This window comes from Alexandromys fortis, unplaced genomic scaffold (genome assembly GCF_014885135.2).
Source record: "Alexandromys fortis isolate MF-2015 unplaced genomic scaffold, M_Fortis_MF-2015_v1.1 scaffold_34, whole genome shotgun sequence".
Taxonomy (NCBI): Eukaryota; Metazoa; Chordata; class Mammalia; order Rodentia; family Cricetidae; genus Alexandromys; species Alexandromys fortis.
In genome coordinates this window covers 3,833,595-3,841,059 of record NW_026067933.1, presented here as the reverse complement: position 1 = coordinate 3,841,059, position 7,465 = coordinate 3,833,595, and the positions used below count along the sequence as shown (strand labels likewise).

Here is a 7,465-nt window from a genome sequence, read left to right as displayed (position 1 = left end):
TAGTCAACCGAATCTGTATGAGATATGTAAAGAAAAAAGGGTTATTTTTTTTTTCTTGGTTTAGGACAAAATCAACTTCCTAAAAAAATTTTCTTGTATCCTATAATGGCTTCTTCTCACAATGCCAGAGTTCAACCAGTCTTTAATCTTATCCTTATTTTTTGGTTCACTTAATAAGATACCCACAGATCTGAAATCACAGTGATTTGGTTGTAAGGATTCTGGTAGTCTCCTCTACTTTCCTTTGTTTAAAGTTATCACCTGTTGCACATATATTGATTCGCTATGTGACATGTCCTTGTGGCTCCCATGTATGGAAGGTTCTGAATTTACATAACACTTTCTCTTGTAGCAAAAATTATTTCATAAGATAGATAGTGAAGAGTGGGCCTTTGTCAGATGCTTCCTGGATTTCTCAGAGTGCTGCACTCATTGTTTCTTTTCCCTCCCACGATCCCTGACTTCTTCCAAGATAACTCCTGAAATAAAAGAGGTTGAAGATCTGGAGTTTGGGTGTTAGTATATCACTGCCTTTAGTAGCTATGGAGTTACTTTCGGCCTTGAGCAGCTGTGGAGGCAGGAAGTAAAACTTCTCTCGCGCAGCTTGGTGTATGGTTAACATCTGTCACCTACATTTTTCTCAAGCATATATAAATATTTGGAAATTAACCATAATTCCTTGGACTAGAAAGCATTGTGCTTGACATTTATAAAATTCAGTCATTCCTTTGAAGTAGCTAAGAATAATAAGGAAGGACAATTAATTGGCTTTTTTTCTTACTAGAAAGAACAGGCTATGTCAAATAGCAGGCAAATGACAGGTGTGTACAATATTATCCTTGCCTGGAGGCCAGCCTCCAGCAGCACAGGGATCAAAGGGAAATCCACAGCATGGACACACACTAGGCTTTTCTATCTGAGGGTGTTGGGGGAGAAGACACTCATGCTCTCTCTCTTGATGGTTTCTTTTATTCTCTACTTGTTCGTGTTCTGTGTTCTTTCATTGTCAGTTTAATAAAAAGCTACTCCAAGATGAAATTTTAAGACCTGTGTGACAGCAGGAAGGGCCAGGCTCTTCGGATGCACTGACCTAAACCATACAAAGGCATATCTATTGATTGTTACACCAAGTATTTCCTCACACCAAGGTCCCTAGCCTTGACTTACATGTCTCACTGAAGGAGACCATCACATGCCTTCATGACTCTAGTCCTTTATTGTGCCTTGTGTGCAATACACAGTAATACAAGGGTCTCAGGTGTGCCAGAGGCATCTTGTGATTAAAGTCATGGGATGACCACAAGGCCCCCTCAGGAAAACAGCCACTGTTTTGTACAAGGATTCTTCAAGGTCAAGGTCCTTTTTGGAAAAAAAAAAAAAAAAACAGCTGCTCATTCTAATATCCACCCCATACAGTGACTCTGCTAAATTCCCACAGAGTACAGGGGAAAACATATTTTTCATCTTTCTTACATGATTAAACACAGTCACCCCAATAACCCATATACATTTGCATCTAAGTACCCTTTTACAGATTAACAGAACATGAGCAAACAGGAAAGCATTTTTCTTCACAGTCCTCTCTGTTGACAGGCTGCATATTGGGGTTACAGAGAAAGAATCAATCATTCTACTATTTATTTTGAAAGTTAGTCTTATAAGGAATCTTAAAGGAATCACAAACATAAACTTTTATACATTAAAAAAATCAGTCAGTCAGTTGTACTTTAGATCTTTAGGCTAAATACCCACTCATCACTAGTTGTTATATCAGGAGACTGAGGTCAGAAATGGGCACAGGAATTAATCATCACCTTCGATCATTAACCAATCCTAGCAAGGAAAGTATGTCAGCTAGCAACCGTTGGGCTGCTTTGTATTTTTGACCTCAGCTGTGTGTCCTTGTGAACTTTAGATTGTTTTCGGGGGGTTTTCATCTTAAGGCTATGATCAAGACATCTGATCTAACCTGAAGTCATTTTAAGGCCTCGTTTCAGCTAATGATGCACACTGAAACCTGTGACTGCATCTTTAAGCGTTAACATTATAAGAATTTGAGTCAGGCTGTCTCTGGGAACAATTGTTTCTCTTTGAGCTGTAAGCTACGCAGCTCTTTAAGTGAAATTCGTAGGCTCTAGCTGTGTAGCATTTCCTTGTATTTACCTTTATTCATCAAAACTCTGTATAAGCTAGCATTATTATTAGCAGACAGTACAGTTTAGGGAGGAATCATCTTCATAATAAGTCACAGGTAAAAATGCCCAGTAGAATGGGATGTTTCCATGAGACACACCACACTACATTACAGGTAGTAGAGATCTCCGGACACCCATTTGCACCATGCCAGACACCAGAGACAGACAGCAGCAGCAAACATGTAAAAACACAGCAGAAGCAAAAGACATTCAAGGGTCTGTGGTCTTAGGAGCTTGTCTGTCCAAGACTGACCAATCAGAGAGTTTCCTACTGGTGGACTGACACCTTGAACTTCAGTTGCCACCTGCTGCTCCTCTGACGTGGCCACTGACACGATATCACAGATTTGCTTACTGTTTCATAAATTACTTTTCTCAGGAATATATTTAATAAATTTATATTTAATAAATATATATTTAATATATATATTAAAGTTTTGTTTTGTAGCAGCACACTCTCTTTTTTCTAATTTTTATTAAACTTTTAAAATCTCATTTTACATACCAAATTCTAGTTCCCACCCCCTCCCCTCCCCCTGCTCCCTCCACCTTCCCCCATACTCCACCCCTCGGAGAGGGTAAGGCTTCCCATGGGAAGTCACCAAAGTCTAGCATATTGCTTTCTGGCAGAACAAAAGCCCTCTCTACTATATCTAGGCTAAGCAAGGTATCCCTTCAAAGAGAATGAATTCCTAAAAAACAGTACAAGAAGTAGGGATAAATCCTGATTTCACTGTAAGTGATCCCACAGTCTGCCTTAGTCATAAAACAGTCACCCACATTTAGAGAGCCTAGTTTGGTCCTATGCTGGTTCCCCAGCTGTCAGGCTGTAGTCAATGGGCTCCCATTAGCTCAGGTAAGCTGTTTCAGTGGGTACCCCATCATCGTCTTGACCCTTTTGCTCATATTCTCACTCCTCTTCTCTTCAAAGGGACTTTGGGAGCTTGGCCCAGTGCTTTGCTGTGGATCTCTGCATCTGCTTCAATCAGTTCCTGGATGAAGGTTCCATGATGACATTTAAGGTAGTTATCAATCTGACTATAGGGCCAGGCAAGTGGGCACCCTCTTCACAATTGCTTGGGGTCTTAACTGGGTCCTCCATTGGGTGTGTGGAGAGGGGTGCACCTACCATGATACAGGTGTGAAAGTCAGAGAACTACTTTATGGAGCGGATTCTCTCCTATCTTTATGTGCACATGGCATTGTACTTGAGGTAGCAGGTCTGCACAGCAAGTCCGTTTACACACAAGACATGTTGTGGACCAATATCAAGCTTTATAAGAAAAACAAGAACAATAAAACAACACAGATTTCTCAATTTTTGGAAGCAATCTTCGCATGAAATTTGGTAGTTATTTTGTTCTTTTCTTTTCTTTTTTTTGGAAGTTTTATAATTATATTTATGTACAGAAAACTCAGCAGTACATTTAACCCAGTTTAGTGGCGAGTTCTTTGGCCTTTGCCTTTTCCAGCTTGGCAATTTGAGCCACAGATTTAGGACCCAGGACGTTGCCTCCCCAGGGGCAGCGGATCTCGTCATATCTGTTGTTGTCCTAATAGCTTCCACCAGCTTGGCCAGAGCACCCTTGTCTTCCGAGTTAACCTGTGTGAAGGCAACAGTGGTGTATGTCTTCCTATGGACCAGACGCCCCAGCCTGGCCTTTCCCTTGATGATGCAGTAGGGGACCCCCATCTTGCGACACAGAGCAGGCAGGAAGACCACCAGCTCAATGGGGTCTACGTCGTGGGCAATCACCACCAGCTGAGCCTTCTTGTTCTCTACCAAAGTGGTGACTGTATTGACGCCCGCTCGAAGGACAGGTGGTCTCTTAGTCGGGACATCCCCTTTGCCAGTAGCTTTCTTCTCAGCATGGGCCAGCAGCCTCTGCTTCTTTTCCTTCTTGGTCTCTGGCCTGTACTTGTGGGCAAGTTTAAGCAACTGGGTAGCTGTTTGCCGGTCCAGGGCCTGGGTGAACTGGTTAATGGCAGGAGGAACTTTGAGGCGCTTATAGAGGATGGCCCTCTGCCGCTGCAGCCTAATGTAGCGGGGCCATTTGACGAAGCGTGTGAGATCTCTCTTGGGCTGGATGTCCTGCCCAATGCCAAAGTTCTTAGGCCTCTTCTCAAACAAAGGATTCACCACCTTCTTCGCCTCCTGCTTCTTCACGACGGAGGGGGCCGGGGCCACCTTCTTCCCCTTAGCCTTCTTTCCCTTGGGCATCTTGCTGGGCTGGAGGAGAGAGCTATTTTCTTTTCTTTTTGTGCCCGTTCATGATGTTTGTCCTTCAGGCTGCATTTTACTGACTTCTCTGAATGTCTCTTCATGCCTTTTCCCTTCCATCACTCAGTACCCTTTCACTGCATCAGCACAGCTGTACAAACAGACTGCAGTAGCAAGATAGCAATGACTCGGCTTACTTTCCTGGGGTTTAATTTAATTAATTAATTAATTAATTTATTTTGCTGTTGTTGTTGCTTCTGCTGCCCTTTGCTTAATTTTCTATGCACTTTCCTTGTATTTACTACTAATTCAACCCCACTGTCCTTGGCATATATATTCCTCTTTACATTTGGATCCAACTGTATCCTGTCCATTTTATCTTCCTAAAGAAGTTGCTCCCACTTGCTCCCCAAGTAGATGGTTGGTTCAATTTCACAATACCTCTTGGTTCTGGATCTTTCATTTCCTCCAGGTGGGACGTCCTGGACCTGAAGAGCTTGCTTCTCCTTCTTCTACCCTGCCCTGTCAAGTGGATCATTCAGAGCAGGACTTTTTGAGGTACAATGCTTGGAGAGTCAGTGTTCTGAAATTCACTCTTCTGAGGGCATTCTTATTCTCTTCTTGCCCTTGGTCAATAGTTCGAATGTCACATTTTAGTACTTTGTAGATATTAGTGATGATTCTATTCAATAAGAATATTTTGATTTTCATTCATTTACACATTATTTCTTTCAAATACTCAGCTCTCTCTTCCAAGTTATCTGCAGTGTGGGTCTGCTTTATGTGTTCCATGCAGCCCTTCAATGGACTTTCTTAATGGAAAAAGTTCATACATCACTCTTCTAGAGATGATTTGATTTATTGGCCATTTGATTTCTTTTGAGTCTGTGTGTCATTCGAATATTTCATTTTTCAAGTCAGCGCTCAGATTTCTTCTATATATATATATATGTGTGTGTGTGTGTGCCTTTTAGTACTAATCTTAGATTTACTCAGCATTTATGTTCTATGCATTTTAGCTGTTACGATTATTATGTAATAGTATATATTATATGCTTATTAAAATAGTTATATTTGGTTGTTAGCATATTGTTCATAGTCTAGACATAAATTTTTAAAAAGGCCTCTTTACTTTCAAAATGTCTCTTTTCATGACTAAAACACATTCTGGAAGGAGTACAGAGAGAGTGAAATAAGATAAAGTGGGTGGTGAATACTATAAAAATACAATAAATATTTATGAGATTTTCAAAGAATAAGTCAGTTAAAATGCAGATCAACAGAAATAGAACCAGAAGATGGCTCAGTGGATGAAGGCCCTTGCTGTTAAGTCTGAATACTGGATTCAGTTCTCACAGCCCACAGGGTGGAAAGGAAGAACTGGTACCCAAATTTGTTTTCTGAGCTCCATACACATGCTGTGACACTTGTGCACATGTATGCATGCATGCATGCACGCACACACACACACACACATGAACACACAGAGACAGTAAAAATTAAAACTGTGTTCTGCTGCTGATTTGTGAGTAGGTAATGCTTGGGCATTGGGGTTTGCTTTGTTTCCTTCGCTGCTTGCGGATCTTTATTTTATTCACTTTTAAAATTAAAAAAGAGATGTATACTTCTTTGTTCTGATCTCAAGATTTTATTAAGCACCTTTTCTCTGATGCCTGCCAGTCTGTGTTTGTATCTCCATGTGGGCAGCAGAGAGCTGGTGGCGATTCTTCCTTAGTGCAAGAAATTTAGTAAAATGGTTTTTACTAAATTGTCAGGGCTATGTGGTTGGAAAACCCCGATGTCACTAACTTTCTCTTTTCTTACTACAACTGTGATCTCAGAATCATTGGAGAGGAGTCTGCATCTCCTTTTCACAGGGTTGAAGCCAGAGAAGAAGGTGCATTGGGTAGAGAGGATGTGCATATTTTAGCACACAGCACACAGACAACAGCTCTCCCTTCTCTAGATTCTCTCTCTCTCTCTCTCTCTCTCTCTCTCTCTCTCTCTCTCTCTCTCTCTGCATCAGTAATCTGTGGAAAAATTGCATGGCTACCTCATAAAATTAGGGCAAAATTTAAGTGAGTCAACATAGGTAAATACTTAGAAAACACCCAGGGCATAGTAATTGCTACATGAGTGTAGCTGTCATTACTTTCCCCTATTTGGAAGTCTAGTGATCCTACAGCAAAAAATAAATAAATTATTTATTTGTTTTTTTAAAAATTTACATCTTTGGGGATGATGTTTATGAAAACATGACTATTTACTAACCAAGCAGACTCTCCTACTTTGTTGGGGAATGGACAGAGAGGCTTGAGATTACGAGATTAGTGTTCCACCTTCCACACAGGCACATTGCTGTTCTGTATGTCCACGGGATGTTGACATCTATTCCTAAAACTTTGTTAGATTTCAGGATTGTTCTTGGTTTTCCATGCACTCAGCTTAAACTTCATCTTAGTGACAGTTATATTTTCTTTTTCCTCCTAAAATTGTATTACTATTTTCTTTTTCCCCATTCTTCACATTTCTATGAATAGCCATCTTCAAAAGTATCTTTATTATTGCTTGAATGAAATCAAGAGGAAATAAAAGTAAGTGGTATGTGATACTTTTCACCACTGTGACAAAAGTATCTGTCATAAACTCTTTAAGAGAGGTTTATTTTGATTCGGTTTCAAAGATTTTGGTCCATAGTCTTTAGCTTGTTAACTCTGGACCCATGAAGAAACAGAACAAGATAGTGGTGGGAGTATGTGGTAGAAGCTGCTCACCTCATGGTGGACAAGAAGCATAGAAGACCACATTATAAGAAGCGCTCAGAAACATACCCTAATGATGTACTTTATCGAGTAAACCACACCTTTTAAAGTTTTTCCACCTTCCAAAATAGAGTCATCAGGTAGGAATCAAGAGTTAAATATAGCGGCAGCGGCGGCCGGAACCGGACGCGCACGGCGGCAGCGGCGGCCGGAACCGGACGCGCACGGCGGCAGCGGCGGCCGGAACCGGACGCGCACGGCGGCAGCGGCGGCCGGAACCGGACGCG

The 7,465-nt window shown here is 41.2% G+C and overlaps 1 pseudogene; it reads right to left on the bottom strand.

Moving 5' to 3' along the window:
- Positions 1 to 3,586: 3,586 nt before the first annotated feature.
- Positions 3,587 to 4,422, bottom strand: LOC126503981 (60S ribosomal protein L7a-like; annotated as a pseudogene).
- Positions 4,423 to 7,465: the final 3,043 nt, after the last annotated feature.